Source organism: Sus scrofa, chromosome 4 (assembly GCF_000003025.6).
Source record: "Sus scrofa isolate TJ Tabasco breed Duroc chromosome 4, Sscrofa11.1, whole genome shotgun sequence".
NCBI classification, from domain to species: domain Eukaryota; kingdom Metazoa; phylum Chordata; class Mammalia; order Artiodactyla; family Suidae; genus Sus; species Sus scrofa.
This window is the reverse complement of record NC_010446.5, coordinates 108,247,880-108,264,890: the sequence shown is the minus strand read 5'-3', so window position 1 is coordinate 108,264,890 and position 17,011 is coordinate 108,247,880. Positions and strand designations below refer to the sequence as shown.

General features: G+C 42.8%; 1 long non-coding RNA gene across 1 annotated transcript in view; it reads right to left on the bottom strand.

Annotated features, from left to right (window-relative positions):
• LOC102157799 overlaps window positions 3,078-17,011 on the bottom strand; it is a 51,667-nt gene continuing 37,733 nt past the window's right edge. Inside the window, exon 4 of the long non-coding RNA XR_002343504.1 lies at window positions 3,078-3,911. This is a non-coding gene — a long non-coding RNA (uncharacterized LOC102157799). The remainder of the gene's footprint in view (window positions 3,912-17,011) is intronic.

The window sequence follows — 17,011 nt, the reverse complement described above, 5'->3', positions numbered from 1 at the left end:
AACACCATATGATCCAGTAATTACACTTCTGGGCATCTACATGGAGAAAACCAGAATTCAAAAACATGCATATACCCCAGTGTCCATTGCAGCACTATTTACAATAGCCAAGACATGGAAGCAATCTAAATGTCCATTAACAGAGGAACGGATAAAGAAGATATGGGTGGTACATATATACAATGGGATATTAGATATAAAAAAGAAATAATGCCATTTGCAGTAACATGGATGGACCTAGAGATTTTCATACTAAGTAAAGTCAGACAGAGAAAGACAAATATCATATGATATTGCTTATATGTTGAATCTAATAAAATTATGCAAAAGAACTTATCTGTAAAACAGAAACAAACTCACAGATTTCAAAATCAAACTTGTGGTTAACAAAGGGGGAACTGTGGGGAAGGAGGGATACACTGGGAGGATGGTATTGGCACATACACACTATTATGCACAGAATAGAAAACTGGCAAGGACCTGCTTTATAGTACAGGGAAATCTACTCAATATTCTATAATAACCTATATACAAAAAAGAATGGATATATATATATATATATATATACACACACACACTTTGCTATACACCTGAAACTAATAGAACGTTTTAAGTCAACTATAACCAATAAAACTTTTTAAAATTTGCAAAATTTGCTTACCATGAGAAGCCAACATTGCTTCTAAGTAATGAGAATAGGAAGTTGGGAAGGGTAGGGAGAATACGTTGGGAAGCCAAGAAACTCTGCTAGGCAATCTTGGGTGCTTCTGTGACAAGTAACAAATGGTGGAAAAGCAGCTATAGCAACTGTAGCTCTATAAGGGCTCAGACTTCTTGTGGATGAAAGTCTGGGTTATCCCACTAGACAAGCAATCCAGGCCAACTGAAATGTTGACCAAGTTGGAGAGAAATCTAGATAGAAAAATGACTGAGGAAAGAAAGCATGAGTGTCAATTATACTCTGGTTTGGAACCAGACACTAGCAAATAGGACGCTAGCTTGTTTCACTAATTCTCTGGCTTTCACTCTTTTGCTCCTGGCCACTGCTTTTAAAAGGACTCTTGGGTTATTTGGATTTGTACCTCTTTCTCAGAGGAGAATCAAGGCAATTTTGTCCTTACAAAAACGGAGGCTTCATATTGTAAAATGGGAGTCAGATATAATCAGGAGCCCAAGAAGATATGAGCAGTGCAGGGGGTGGACTATATCAGACCCTCTTGTGTACCACTTCAGATTCTCTTGGATCTTATCTCCTTTTCTTGTCAGCACAATGTTAACTAACTCTACATGAGATTTTACCAACTTCAAGTGGATACAGTCTTTCAGTATCTCAACTTATCTCAACCTCTTGTCACTGGGTTTTCTTATTGTCTCCCAGGGTCAGCATGCTGCAGGTTCCTGCTGGGCACTCAGATATTTGACACTCAAAAGTGTGAGGGACTTAATGTTCCAAAGGGCAAATTTTCGACTAGATAGAGAAAGGGGTCTTCTTTTCCCTGTTTCCTCCAGATCAACAAATCTGGGATGTAATTTATGCAATATCTCAGAAAGCTATGCTGAGAAGGAAAAAGAATGAAAAGGAAAGAAAGGAAAAGAAAAAAGAAAGGAAAAGAAAAAAAAAAAGAAAAGAAAAGGAAAGCAACCTATGCCATGAAATCAGTCACATGTAACAGTTGCCAACCTAATGCTGCCCCCATATACAAGTGCCCTCTCTTTCCCTGGGTGGCTTCCATTTTCCCTCATTCCTGCTCCCTGGGCCCTAATAAGTTGGTACTGCATGAACTTTCATCTCAGCTCTGCTTTCTGGGAAACCCAGATGGAGACACTGCCTGACAAAATTTCTGTGAAGATTAAATTTCGAAAAATAACAAAACTCAAAGGGCTTTGCAAGCACATTAGGTACTAGCATATTATGTAAATATTAGCTTATAATTACTGGGTCTATTTCAAGTTTGTATTACAGTTACAGTAGGATTGAAAAATCTATAGGCTGTAGATCAGGTAAACATATACTCACTTTTCTCCACTTCCAGTCAATTTCTTTGAATCTTAGTCATTCTAAGTTACACAGTATTTGTCACTCCATCTACCCTCCCTAAGTTTCAAGGCTACCTCTTCCAGGAAGGCTCCTGGATTGACCCAGCTCCTTTTCCATTCCCGTGGTGATCATCACCACCACCAAGAAACACAATCTGAAACATCTGAAAGTTTTATGGAGACCTTTGTTGACTAGAACTTAGTCTTGTGTATTATATGTGTGTTCCCCGAGAGCAGAATCTGTGCTCACCTTTTAATGCGATTCTTGGGTGGGTAAAACTTAAACTGCTGGGCCCTGAAACTGATTCTTTTGCAGGGTGGCAGACTTTTCTAACACAGTAGTGCTGATCCTTCTGTACTGTCACCTGAGGCCCCTTTGACCCACAAGCTAAGTATGATCACAAGGAGTCAGTGTAGTGTGGAAGACGGTACCAGAAAGACTGGGATTTGTGATAAGAGGACTTGCACTCAGGTCCTGGATTTGCCATTTAAATGTTGCATGATTCTGAGTCCACTATCTTTGTTTATAAAATGGGCATGCACTCATACAAAAACATTGCCCCGGTATTGTTTCAAGCACAGGTAGGACTGATTTTTAAACTGCAAAAGCTTCATTCACCTATTAATTGGAGTTATCACTGCTCACCATGTTTGATCCTAGAGACAAAAAAAGAATGGGCCTCTTTTATTGGAAGAATTTGTTTTGCAAGTCACAGAGCACAACGGGGACCTTTTCTGACATTTGACTTTGGACCAAGAGATTTGCTTGAAACAGCTGAGATCAGGAGAAGTAAGAAGAATGTAGCAAGTAAAGCTTTGGTCTAATATTTCATTTTAACCAAAAATAACTTATATTTGTAAAGCATGTTAGCATTTACAAAGTTCATTTCACAAAGTGCATCTCATTTTTTTCCTTACCACTCTGTGAGGCAAATATAGTTTTCCCCATTTTCCAGATAAAGAAACTAAGGTTACGAGAGTTTAGATATCTGGTCTGAGGTCTCACAGTTTTAGACTAGTGGGTCTAGATCTCACTCTGCACCTCTGAGTCCTGAGTGCATGCTTTCTCCCTTAAGATCTAGTAAGCTAAACTTGATACATCCTGTGGGTTTTTTTGTTTTTGTTTTTGTATCTAGCTTCAGGTCTGATATACTCCTGACCCTTTGGAGAAATGAGTCAGGTTGAGAGGGAAGAGGAATACGCAAGGTTTTCCTAAGATCCTAGTGCATAACATGGTGCTGCCCAACCCCTCTGAGAAAATATCGAACAAAAACCACATTTAACATCTGTCTCATTGCCTACTGAAGCCAAAATTATGATCCTGTCCTTTTCAAAGAACCACCAACCCAAGAAAATCAGCCGAAGTTCAAAGTCTCCAGACACCTAACAGACTGCTCATTAGTCAGGGAGTGAGATGAATATACCCACCCAACTCCATTCTGGTCACTGGGACACTTGCTTGGGTGCAAAGTTCTTCATCTCTCAGCATGAGAATTTTTGCCACTGCTTCCCTCTTTGGGATCTGGCTGGGTCCTCAAGGTTGCAGGACAAATGAGTGGGTGCAATTTAGAAATCATTTCTCAGCAAAAGGGAAAAAAAAAAAGAGGCAACATATGGTAAATGGTGTCAAATTCCTTTATTGTGGCTCTTTGGAGGGAGATGGGTAATTCACCAAACGCAGGACAAACTTTGCAGCTGGCTGGTGCGGTAGGACACCATGGTAATTGAGACTGAATTACAGACTTCGATTATGAGATTGGGTTTTCTGTAAGGCCACCCAGCTGACACAAGCCACTTATGGCTTCTCCAGTGGGAGCCAGAGTAGTTTGCATCGGCTCAGGTTTGTAAATGGCTCTTCCCCTTCATTAGCAGCCCTAGGATAGAATAGAATTGGTGGAGAGATTTTAATGAAGTTAAGTGTTTAGAATCCTTCAGTAAGGGCTTTTGATAGTGCCAGAACACATTATCTTCCTTCCGCAGACCAAAAGAAGGGCAACCAGGTCGTTTAGAGGTCATTTATCTCTCTCCCTGACTGTCCTTCTTGTAGGTCTTCCTAAAGATTTGCTGCAACAGAGGAAATGCTGTTTTCCTTCCTTTCTTCTATTGAGGATCAGAGCTATAAAGCATGGGGGCAAGGAGAGGGCCATCTAGAATGTGAGTTTAGAGCCAGAGCCCAGGACAAAGTGACAACAAAATAATATCAAGAATGCTACCACTTGAAAGCTCAGAACAACCTCAGCTGGCTGTTGCCTTCTCTTTCCTGCCTTGGTGCTCACCTGGGCACTGCTGAAAAATCTCCTGGTAGCAAGTAATTGAGTGAGTCCCTGACCCTGAACCTCAAAAGCAGAAGCAGAGCTCTCATGGACATTGTGCTCCTGGCCATTGAGCTTTTTCCATGTACGGCTTTTACATTTTCCTCCTTCAATTGTTCTTTTTTCTTTTTTAAATACTTGATTGTTTTTGTTTATCAAGAGGCTATAATTAGCAAATTGCTAAAAATACATACTTTGCAAATTTTATCTCAATTAATGTTCAACAAAATACTTGGGTAAGTAGTTTCACCAAAGATGGAACTGAGAACATGGAGGTTAAGAAACTTACCCAAGTTCATACAGGTAGTAAATGCAACAGAGCAGGATCTGACCAACACCACAGACTGCTGTTTAACCTTGGCTGCGTTAATTTCTCTGTGTCTGGGGTGTTCTCTAAACCCTTGTCCTAATAAACTCTTGGCTTCTGAAGTTCGCTGCATGTTAAATTTTAATTCATGTAATACCTATAAAATAGGGTTTCTAGTAAGTATCACAGCACTGTGATTGATTATTCAAGGTGGGGGGTTGGAGTTAGACATCTTCAGTTTGAAAATTATTTTTTTACTTAGTAGCTACATGACCTTGGGCAAATCATTTTTCCTCCTTCTCATGTGTAAAGTAAGGATAATAATTTCTACCTCATGGGATTAGTGTGAGGAATAAGTTGTATAATATACATAGAAGCACCTTGCGATATCTGGCACATCAAAGGTATTTCATAAATGGTCATGGTAATGACAAAGATGAGGAGAAGGATAGATCGTGCAGGATCTAAGAAAAAAACAAGTGAGGGAAAGGGCAATAAGGGTGTCCAGAGATGGTACTCTATCTCTGGAGGAGAGGTGATGGTGATTGCCTCAGGTATTGGTTAGGACTCCCAAAGAAACAACCAACAGGGAATGGGGTTGGAAGCAAGTTGAGAGAGAGAGAGGGAGAGAGGGGGAGAGAGAATGAGATTTTGAGGAACTGGGTCATTCCTTTGTAATCCAGTGATTACCAAGGCTGACAACTCCAAAATCTGCAGGCAGACCAACAGGCTAGAGACTCAGGGCAATCTGCTGACAGAATGCCCTCTTCCTTGAGGAAGGTCAATCTTTTTTGTTTTAAGACTGTCAACTGATTGGATGAGATTTACCCACATTATGGAGAATAATCTGCTTTACTCAATGTTAATATCATCCAAAAAAAAATACCTTTACAGAAACACCTAAACTGGTATTTGACCAAATACCTGAGGTCCATGGCCTAACAAAGTTGACGCATAAATTAACCACTACACCTAACATTGGCTTCCCAGTTTAAATGTACTTATGGGGAGGTCCCTGGTGCCTAGTGGTTAGGACTGAGCACTTTCATCACTGTGGCCCGGGTTCAATCCCTCGTCTGGGAACTGGGGTCCCGCATCAAATCACTGCAAGCTGTGGCCAAATAAATAAATAAATAAATGTACTTGTCCAACCAGAGCCTTCAGAGCAAGGACAAAGTCTTTCCCATCTAAGCAGAGATAAATAAATAACCCTGGAAACTTAACCTTAGTGTAGTCAGGGGTAAAAAGAAGAGGGAGAAGGGGCACTGGCTCACTCTTAGTGGCACAGTGACTGATATTTTCATGCCTCTTTCCCTACCTGGGGTTCCTTCCCTCCGCAGCCCTTTAACAATGTCACCAAGCAAACACAGGAACCGCAAGGGGAGGGCAGTGGGCAGCGGGCAGCTGAGTTTTAGGACAGAGGAGCTGCTACAAATACTCTGGACAACCAGCTACCAAGCCATAAAAGAGAGACCAGCCCTCTCTACCTCGCTCATTCATCTTCATCTGCCCCCAAAAGAATGATCTGGGTTATACGGGTTGCCACCTTCTGAAGAAACTCTAACACGATCCCCAGGGATAGTATAAAGGTACAAAGAAGTCTTGACAGGCTGAAATGATGGTCTGACTCTAACAAAATGAACCTTAGTGGAAATGAATGTACATTTTTTCATTTAGGTCCAAAACAAAATAACATAAAATAAAACATCTACCAGAGAGGATTCAAAGAGAATTTTCAGTTTAAAATTGCACCTAACATTCCCCAGTGAAGCTTTTATCAACTTCCTCACTAAAATATCCATGGAAACAGAGACAAAGATAAAAATTCACAATGTTGAAACAAAGATTAATGGATGACTTAATGACAGAATCTAGAGGGAATTTTTGTTTTTTGAGAGGCGAGCAGAACTGGGATATAAAACCTTTCCCGGGTTTAACCTCACATCGCACGGAGATTTTACCTCATGGTGGCAGAGCCTTTTTTCCTGGTTCACAGATAGATTATGTTTTACGGGCTTCTTTGCAGTTGGATGTAGCCACAAGCCTGAGTTCGGGTCAATGGGATACATTCAGAATGATGTGGGCCATTCCTAGGACTGGCCCATCAAAACCTCTTGAGCACAATCCTTCATGTTCTCTTTCTCCTCTGATTGAATGAAGAGGGTCTCAAACGTGTAGAGGGGGATGGAGACACAAGATAGAAGGGCTCCAGGTCCTTCTGTGAGTAGGAGAAGTAGCCCCTGCCCCACTTTCAACACCAGTGCAAATTGAACTGAGATCTGACTTAAAAACGATCTTTATGCTGCTTTTGGAGTTCTCTGCTATAGAATATAGTCTACCCTGATACATGCACAAAATGGAGAAGCCTCAAGAGTTTGGAAAACATGATATATTTGTCATTCTCTGGTTTTTAACTGATACTATTAGTGCACATAAAAAAAAAAAGAGTTATAGCTAGAAGCAACAACAGGGCAAATCTTGGCAGCTGCACATACTGCCAATTGCAATTTTCCATTGAGTCATTCATTCAATAAATACTTATTATATATATATATATTTTTATATATTGCCTGCCTCTGTGCTATGTATTGGGGAGATGGCAGTTAACAAAATAGACAAGGGCCCTACCCTTGCAGAGCTGCCAGTCTAGCGAAACAAACCAAACAGGAAGCAAATAATTACTCGTATGGATGAGTTTATGGAAATAGACTTCTTTTTTCTCTTTTTATGGCCACACCTGTAGCATATGGACGTTCCTGGGCTAGGGGTTGAATTGGAGCTGCACCTGAGGCCTACGCCACAGCCACGCTGGATCCAAGCCACATCTGTGATCTACACCGTGGTCTGCAACCTATGTCACAGCAATGGCAGATCCTTAACGCACTGAACAAGGCCAGGGATCAAACCTGCATCCTCATGGACACTATGTTGGGTTTTTAACCATTGAGCCACAACAGGAACTCTGGAAATAGGCATTAAAAATCACTTTGATGGCCAAGAAGTGGAGGAGGTCTAACCTAAACTTTTAAGGAAGTGCGATCTGGTATGTCTCCTAGTATAGCACGTCAGAACCAGAAATAGGAGTGGGAGAAGCTGTGTCACTGAGACTCAAACTGGAAATCCAGTATATGGATCTGTCCCCTGGCTTGCCCCAGTGCACAGAAAGGAGGCCGAGAGGGCCCACACACCCTGCCTGTGGGAAAACACCAAGCCTGGGAGACCTTGATTTGCTGAAGGTGAGTGAAAGAATACAGCTGACGAGGAGGGTAAAGGAGAAGGGACGATGAATGCCATCCAGAAGACTCAGCAAGAGGCATGCTGGTGAACGCATTCAGAATTCTCAGGCCCAAGTCGGGAGTGGGGAAGACAAAGGGAGAGCAGGTCAAAACTTTTTCTGTGAGAAATGTGATGAAAGTATCAAATGTCCATCAAACCACCTGTAAAAGAAAACGGGTGACTAATGATTCCATTTAATATGTAGTCATATAAGACATGATCTTCTCAATAAGACCAGAAAATTGAAACCTACCACTGCTGCATCCAGATAATTTGTGCCACAACCAAACATTTAGTCACTCTGCCTCTACACCTCTGGAAACGGTATACTGCAGGATCCGGAAGAAAATTTCCAGAAATGACCTGACATTTTTAATAGAATGCAAGGATACAATGCCTCTAAGAAACATGAACAAACCTCAGTACACCAGGAAATAAAAATAAAATAATATGATTATAAGGGAGATGAATAATATATAGGAGAATCTGAAGGAAGGTAAAAATGTAATAGAGAATTAGAGCCTATTTTGGAAGCAGTTAAGATGATGGGGTTTTTTTTGTTTGTTTGTTTGTTTTTTGTGGAAAGTGGAATCAAGAACTTGAAGGACAAATTTAAGAAACCCTCCCAGAATTTAGAGGCAAAGGGCAAAGAGGTGAAAGCGAGTGAGGACAAAGGAAGACCATGGGCAGGCATGTTGCGATGACTTGGGAAGGGGAACGAGAAGAGAATGTTAGAGTTTTAGTCTTAAAGAGGAGAAACCCAAAGATAATATCTCACTGTTGACTTAAAACATTCAGTGAGACACAAAGCACAAAAAGCATAAAAAATAAAATGTACATTTTTTTTGGAAATTTACAAGTATTCAGTGTGGTACTCATGCTTTCAAACAGTGGAGCTGATTTTTTATCTTTTTTTTTTTTTTTTTTGCTATTTCTTGGGCCGCTTCTGTGGCATATGGAGATTCCCAGGCTAGGGGTCTAATTGGAGCTGTAGCCACCGGCCTATGCCAGAGCCACAGCAACGCGGGATCCGAGCCATGTCCGCAATCTACACCACAGCTCACGGCAACGCTGGATCCTTAACCCACTGAGCAAGGGCAGGGACCGAACCCGCAACCTCATGGTTCCTAGTCGGATTCGTTAACCACTGCGCCACGACGGGAACTCCGGAGCTGATTTTTTAAAAAACAAATAGAAACAAAGTACAAATACCAAAAGATAGGAAAAGAAGTCATGAACAACTGATACAGACACAGAGGAGGTTTGTTTTTTTCTGGCTTCTCAGCATCTGGCCAGGTTCTGGCTCCCGTGAACAAAGCTGAAGGGGTCAGAGCACCCTTTCCCTGGCATCTGGCCAGACTTAAATCTCCAGCTCAGCCAGTCAGATGCTCCAACCCCTGCCTTTGAAAGTTGAGGAGTGGCGCAAAGTGCAGGTAAGATTTGGGGGTGGCAGCTATGAAGTTAAGAGTTCAGCAGCAGAGGCAGCCAGAAGCAGTGCTGTCCAGGGGCAGCTGTAAGAGAGACGCAGCTGCAATGTTCTGCCTCGTTCCCAGGGCATGATCTCATCATCTCAGCTCTGTCTTGCCTTCCATAGTTCCTGCTTGCTTTCTAAGCCCAGTTCTCTATCTTCCCAGTCAGCCCACAGTATGTACTTTTTCTGCTGCGTTAGATAGATTAGGTTTCTGTTGTGTACAAAGAGGAATCCAACTGCTGTAGCATAAAACAAAATGATAGCAGTAAACCCAAAGATGTTATCACAAGAAAATAGATTTAAAAATTCCTTTCAAAGTGCAGAAAAAAAAAAAACCCCTCGATTTAAGTTTAAAATTTTTAAACTCAAGAGAAACACCTAAAACAAAATAGCTCAGAAGGATGAAAAGTAAAAGAGTGGGTAAACATACATCAGGTAAATGCAAAATAAAAAAAGCAAAGGTGGAATGTTTTTGTTTTGTCTTGTTTTTGTCTTTTTGCCTTTTCTAGGGCTGCACCCGCAGCATATGGAGGTTCCCAGGCTAGGGGTCTAATCAGAGCTGTAGCCGCCGGCCTAGGACACAGCCACAGCAACGCTGGATCTGAGCCGCATCTGCAACCTACACCACAGCTCATGGCAACGCCTGATCCTTAACCCACTGAGCGAGGCCAGGGATCGAACCCACAACTTCATGGTTCCTAGTTGGATGCGTTAACAATGAGCCACGATGGGAACTCCAAAGGAGGAAAGTTAATACAAGTCAAAGCTGAATTTAGAAGAAGGATTTAAGAGGCCGCAGAGGTTAAGTTCATATTTAAATTGATTTTTAGCCACACAAATTACTGTTATGAAAATTAAATATATGTAATAAAATGGGCAAGTTCTTCCTTCAGTTCTTCTGCTCTTACTCCCTTCCTGAGAGGTAATTTCTGTTAAGTACTTGGTGTATTTATTTCTAGGTCTTCATACATATATATACTCACATATTTACAAGTATTCGACTTGGGGATTTTGTTAGGTCATAGCTGTGGCAGTTGAGGTGCATCTCTGAGAGCTGGCGACAGCCTCCAGCCACAGCATCTTTAGGATCCTGCTTTGTTTGAGCCAAGGTCGTGTTCTCCCTGGGCAGTGACCAGCCCATCGCTGAGCACAGTGGGAACCCCAGGGCCTGGCCATCTCTGCCCAGCGCCTGACTCCTCTAGGAGCAATCTGCCCCAAACGGCTCCATGCGTGGGCTGAGACCTTCTCGGAGCTGCACCACAGCCTCAGGTCCTTCCTAGGCCATCTCTCTTCCTTCCTCCTTTCCTCCCACAGGGTCACATCTGCACATGGTTTGAAGGCATTTCCTGCCTATTCTGATCTCCCTTCACTTTGTCTTTCATGAGCATACCTCTGATTACTCTATTGCACATCTAACACACGTTGGCATCCAAATGGCAGAGTTGATGCCAGAAGAGATCCAAGAAAACGGGGTGGGATGAAGCTTTGAGACTGGCTCTCTCACTGCCCAGAGGGAAGGAAGGACCCTGTTGGGTGGTATGTGAGGCTGTGGACAATTCCTGGCACAAGGTAAGGTCTCCATTGCTAAAAATTTCACAGTGCTGACTTGGGAAAACATCCAGCGTAGGGGAACATCCTGGTTCAGAGGAGCAAGGCAAACAAGGTCAGTGGGATTGGCTGGTTATTACAAAGTTGCATTGCTGTCCTACAGAAGCACACTGCATACCTGAGGAATAACAGTTAAAAACTCAGTTTGAGAACCAGGGGTTTCCTTGGGAAAGGCTTTTCTGTCCTGCAGTGGGAGAATGGATCCAGCTCAGGATCTCATAATTAGGGTCAAGCCATTTCAAAGACGTTTTAATGGCTCAGCTAAGGCAGTTCTGTTATGCTAAGGTTAGAGCCCTTCCTGGGAAAACCTGGGACCCTAAAAAATGGGGTGAGGCATTTAGGTGGACACCTTTCTATTAAGAGCTGGGACGTTGCCCACATGGGAAGATACTGTAGAGGCCTCTCACACACAAGGCAATAGGGCTGCATTTCAAGAGCTGTCCCTGCTTCCTCCCGGCTGCCATTCTAATATTTAGTGGTAAACATTGGCATGATCAGCCACGGAAACGCTGGGCCTGAGAAGGGAAGAAAGAGACTGCACTCCAAAGGAGCTATGAGAATTAGCCAACATGTTCAGGCAGGAGCCAAGGAAGCAACCACAGGATTGAATTTCTAGGATGCACGCTCAAGGGGACATAGACTGGATAAACAAGGGTTCCCTGGCTTGGAGGTCTTCTCTCAGGAAATGAAATCTAACACCCTGGTAAGGACTCCAGGGGATAGGACAAACGATCCACTAGGGTGACTCTTCGAAGCTTAGATAAACGTGAAGGCCCACACAGAGCAAAGTCAAAATGCATAAATTGCTGTGGCAGATGGAGGCAGAGATAAAAGGCTTAGGGAAGTGAGGCCAGAAGACCCACTTAAGGATTACAGGACTTGGAAGGGCTCAGGCCATCAGGAGTTACTGACAAGAGGGGTGCCTGCACCATGATAAAGTTCAGTTGTGGCTCTCCTCTGCGGGCCAGGCCAAATGGTAGAAGAGGCAGTCCCAGAGCTTGGTTGATTAGCAGTAAGGGTGATGTCCCCTGAATACCTTCTCTCCAGCCATAGAATGAGGTGAGAGTGTTTAACTACTGGAAGCCAGAAAATTGCAATTACTATAATGACTGGCAAAGTCAGGGTGAAGGCCAAGGGATCCTGACCTGTAGAGAGTTATGGAGACATAACCGAACATGGTGTTCTTAGGGCAACGTAGATGGGAGCCAACAAGGGCTCCATTTAATATATGCAGTCAGAGGGGAAGACTGTACCATCAGGAGGAGGAGGGCAGCTGCTCGATGTCGTGAACTGTTGCGGAGCCAGTTTTCAGACTTGGAAATTCTCTGATGATGGGGACAGGACCCCAGGATGAAGGGCTGCAACAGCAGGGCATGTTTATGCCAGAAATACTCCCTCAGTCCTTCCGTCAAAGGGGCCCATAAACATTGATTTGAGTATGTGCAACACCCCAGAAAGAGGTAAATACCCAGACATTTTGAGGGCCACTGGACACTAGGTCCAAGTTAACAATGACACCCAGATGGTCCCTGACTTACAGTGGTTCAACTGAAAATTGTTTGACTTTACAGTAGTGCAAAAGCAATATGCATTCAGCAGAAATCATACTTCAAATTTTGAATCTTGTTCTTTTCCCAGGCTTGTGATACGTGGTGCACTATTCTCTCGAGCTGCAGCCCCTAGTCAGCCACACAGTCACAAGGCTCAGCAACAAATACAGCTGTGACCATTCCATAGCCATACAATCATTCTGTTTTTTGTTTTCAGGACAGTATTCAATGTATTACAGGCATACCTCAGAGATAGTACAGGTTTTGGTTCTAGGCCATGGTGGTAAAGCAAGTATCACGATAAAGCAAGTCACAGAAGCACAGAAGTTTTTTGGTTTCCCGGTGCATACAAAAGTTATGTTTACACTATGCTTTAGTCTACTAAGTGTGCATGCAATAGCCTTATGTGTAAAAAAAATAATAGAAATAACTTATCGCTAAAAAATGCTAACCATCATTTGCGACTTCAGCAAGTCATAATCTTTTATCAAGAGTGTTACCATCAAAGATCACTGATCATACATTACCGTAACAAATACAATAATAATCTAAAAGTTTGGAGTTCCCATTCTGGCTCAGCAAGTTAAGGACTAACATGAGGATGTGGGTTCAATCCCTGGCCTCACTCAGTGGGTTAAGTAGCTGGTGTTGTCACAAGCTGTGGTATAGGTCGCAGATGCAGCCTGGATCTGGCATTGCCATACTGTGGCGTAGGCCTTAGCTGCAGCTCTGATTCACTCCCTTACCTGGGAACTTCTATATGCCATTAAGTGCAGCCATAAAAAGACAAAAATTTTGGAATATTGCAGGAATTACCAAAATGTGATGTAGAGATACGAAGTGAGCAAGGCTGTTGGAAAAATGGCACTGATACTTGCCCAACGCAGGATTGCCACGTATCTCCAATCTGTAAAAAATGCAGTATCTGCCAAGTGCAATAAAGTGAAGCACGATAAAACAAAATATGTCTATAAATGAGATATTCAATACTCTATTATAAAATAGGCTTTGTGTTAGATAATTTGGCCCCAATGTAGGCTAATGTAAGTGTTCTGAGCATGTTTAAGGTAGGCCAAGCCAAGCTCTTATGTTTGGTAGGTTAGATGTATTATTTTCAATGGACAATATTTTCAACTTAACGTGGGTTCATTGGGGTATGGCCCCGTCCTAAACTGAGGAAGATCTGTACCTTCATTAGGCCTCCTGTAAGAGTGGGAGCACAGAAGGCCCAGATAATAAGTACGATCTGATCAGAATTTCTCGTGGTCCACTGGGTCTGTGGGCCCACCTGGTGGTCATTTCTCTGATCACTGAAAGTGTCACTGGGATTAATGCGACTGACAGTTGGATAAACTCTCAGTGCATCCTTGGTGTGTGAGGTAAGGGCTAAGATCAGGAGATGACCAAGGTAAAGTGTCTGAAACTTGTCCCCCCACCCTTGGCCAACATAGTAAAGAAAAATTAAGATGGCATCCTTAGAGAAATGACAAAGACGAATGGATGCAAGGGTGGTAGTCCCTTTCATATCTCTATTTAACTCCCCAGTCCAACCCCAGAAGAAACTGGATGCATTCTAGAGAATGACTGGGCTCCCACAGGCTCAACTGAGTGGCAGCCCAGCCCCAGCTGCTGTGACAAACGTCTTTGCTAGAGCAGAGCAATGAGGTCTCAGGCATAGAGTATGCTGTAACTGATTTGGCAAATGCATTCTTTTTTTAAAAGAAGGATAGTTGGAGTTCCCGTCGTGGTGCAGTGGTTAACGAATCCGACTAGGAACCATGAGGTTGCAGGTTCGGTCCCTGCCCTTGCTCAGTGGGTTAACGATCCGGTGTTGCCGTGAGCTGTGGTGTAGGTTGCAGACGCAGCTTGGATCCTGCGTTGCTGTGGCTCTGGCGTAGGCCAGCGGCTACAGCTCCGATTCGACCCCTAGCCTGGGAACCTCCATATGCCGCGGGAGCAGTCGAAGAAATGGCAAAAAGACAAAAAAAAAAAAAAAAAAAAAAAAAGATAGTTGATTTATAACATTATATTAGCTTCAGATATACAACATAGTGATTCAATATTTTTATAGATTATATTTCATTTAAATGTATTACAAGATTATGGCTATAATTCCCTGTGCTGTACTTCACATCCTTGTTGCTTACTTATTTTATACATTGTAGCTTGTATCTCTTAACCCCCATCCTTATTTTATTCCCACCCCTTCCCTTTCCCCACTGGTAACCAGGAGTTTGTTTTCTATATCTGCGAATCTGACAAATACTGGATGATATTGCTTGCATGTGGAATCTAAAAAGTAATACAAACAAATGTATACGCCAAAGACATTCTGTTCTGCCCCAACCAAGAAACAGAATCAGAAAGAGCTCACACTTCCACGGAACAGACCATATTAATTTTCAGTTTTGCTCCAGCCTATTTTACTCTGCTGCCTTCTGTCATCATACAGTCTAAGGAGATCTGGAACATCCAGTCAGGCCACAGAACATCACGCTGATCCATTGCATTGATGACATCATGCTGATTAGACTGTGTGAGCGAGAGGCAGCTAGTGCACAGAAGGCCTTGATTAGTCATACGTGCTCCAGAGGATAGAAGATACACGCTAAGATGATTCAGGAAGCTTTTCTTTCCTTTTGGCCCCATACTCATAGTCAACATCATACTTGATTATAACGTCTTAGATATGGCCCCGTTAAGTTTCAGAAACAACCTAATGATTCCTGTTATCACCGCCATTTTTGAAAGCCCTACCTAATAAGACATGACGTACAAGTAATAATAAATATAACAAATTTTACTATATGTTTACTATGTTCCAGCTCCACTTCAAGCACTTTTCCGATTTTGCTTAATTCACACAAAAACCCTTTGGTTATAGATACCATTTACGGTGGCAGCTTTATTAATTATACCCATTCTACAGATAAGAAAACAAGTCACTGAAAGGTTAAATAATTTACCAAAGTTGGTAAAAGTAATAAATACTGGAAAGCAAGAACAGGATTATCACAGATACCATGGCTGCCTTCCTTAAAAGCCTGAGAATTAGCTGAAAAGCATTAGAAGAGCACTACTGATAACAAAACATCCTCTCTCCCACCCCCTCACTCTTCTCTAGGATACTACAAGAGTCTTCAGGCAAGGCAGATGTTTAATTTAGTCCTGGCAAGAGGGTAAGACGTCAGTCTTTCCCATTTACTCATCTTAATCTTTAATTGCCTCCTGTCCTCCTTCCCAAGCAGTTGGTCTCATTTTTACTTTGCTCCCACTTGCAATCAAGGGTTGAGCCCCAAAGACATCTGGAGTCTTAAAACCCAGTGTTGATAAGCAAGAACAAATACAAAGCAATCAAATCCTTTAGCAATCTCTGACCACAGATGATGTGCATCTGTACGGCCCTGAAAGCTCCAGTCCCCAGGCTTAATTACAGTGGAGGGAGGCAGGGTTGGCAGAAGCACATGCCTCTTTAAGACCCAAGCTCATGTGGTGTAGGTCAGAGATGTGGCTTGGATCTGGCGTTGCTGTGACTGTGGCTGTGGCATAGGCCAGCAGCTACAGCTCCGATTGGACCCCTAGCCTGGAAACCTCCATGTGCTGCAGGTGCAGTCCTAAAAAGAGAAAAACACCAAAAAAAAAAGGACCCAAGCTCAGACTTTGGTATTGATTGTGGCTGCCAGTGGGTCAGGCTCTGGATCACAGCGTCGACATCTGTGTGTTCTCAGAGAGCTGAGCCAGGGCCCAGTAGCCCACCTGAGAGGGGTGCCTGCAGAGGCAGCTCTATTAGAAAGGGCTCAAGGCAAAATGGGGCATCACCAGGACCCTGGACCTCTGGGAGGTGGTAGCAGTGGATAAGGAAGAAGGAATAAAGGGACAAGCACAGTAACTGGCCATGTTGGGACAAAAGTCATATACTCATGACATTGGGCCTTGGTAAGTATAAGGGCCTCTGACTATTCAGGAAACAGCATGTCAAGGTAGAAAAATAATTACACCAAAACGGAAAAGATCTGCTTTCGTGTCTTCCCCCAGCCCTAGTAGCTCTGTGTCTTTTGGTGACACCCTTTTATCTTTCCGAGTCCGCACATTATGTCAGAGGGCTGTAGGAAATATTGAATGAGACTGCAGTTGAGACTGCCTAGAGAAACGTGAGAGGCCAATTCCCATGCTCTTGGTTTTAGTACATTAACTTCAATTTTCCAAACCTTTCTTGGGGATGTGAGGTTCTGGCAGTGCTCTGTGGTTTTGGACATTGTGCTCCATGAATCTTTGTTGCAGGATTTACCTACCTGCCCTTTGGAAAACATCACCTAAACCGCAGACTCCTAGAAGAGGAAATATTCTTCTGCATCCAAGACAGTGGGATTCCAGAAATGCAGAGTTAAATCTATAAAATGGACATTCCCTCCCTGACTATTTCACAGAGTTGTCATGAGTATGAAAAAAT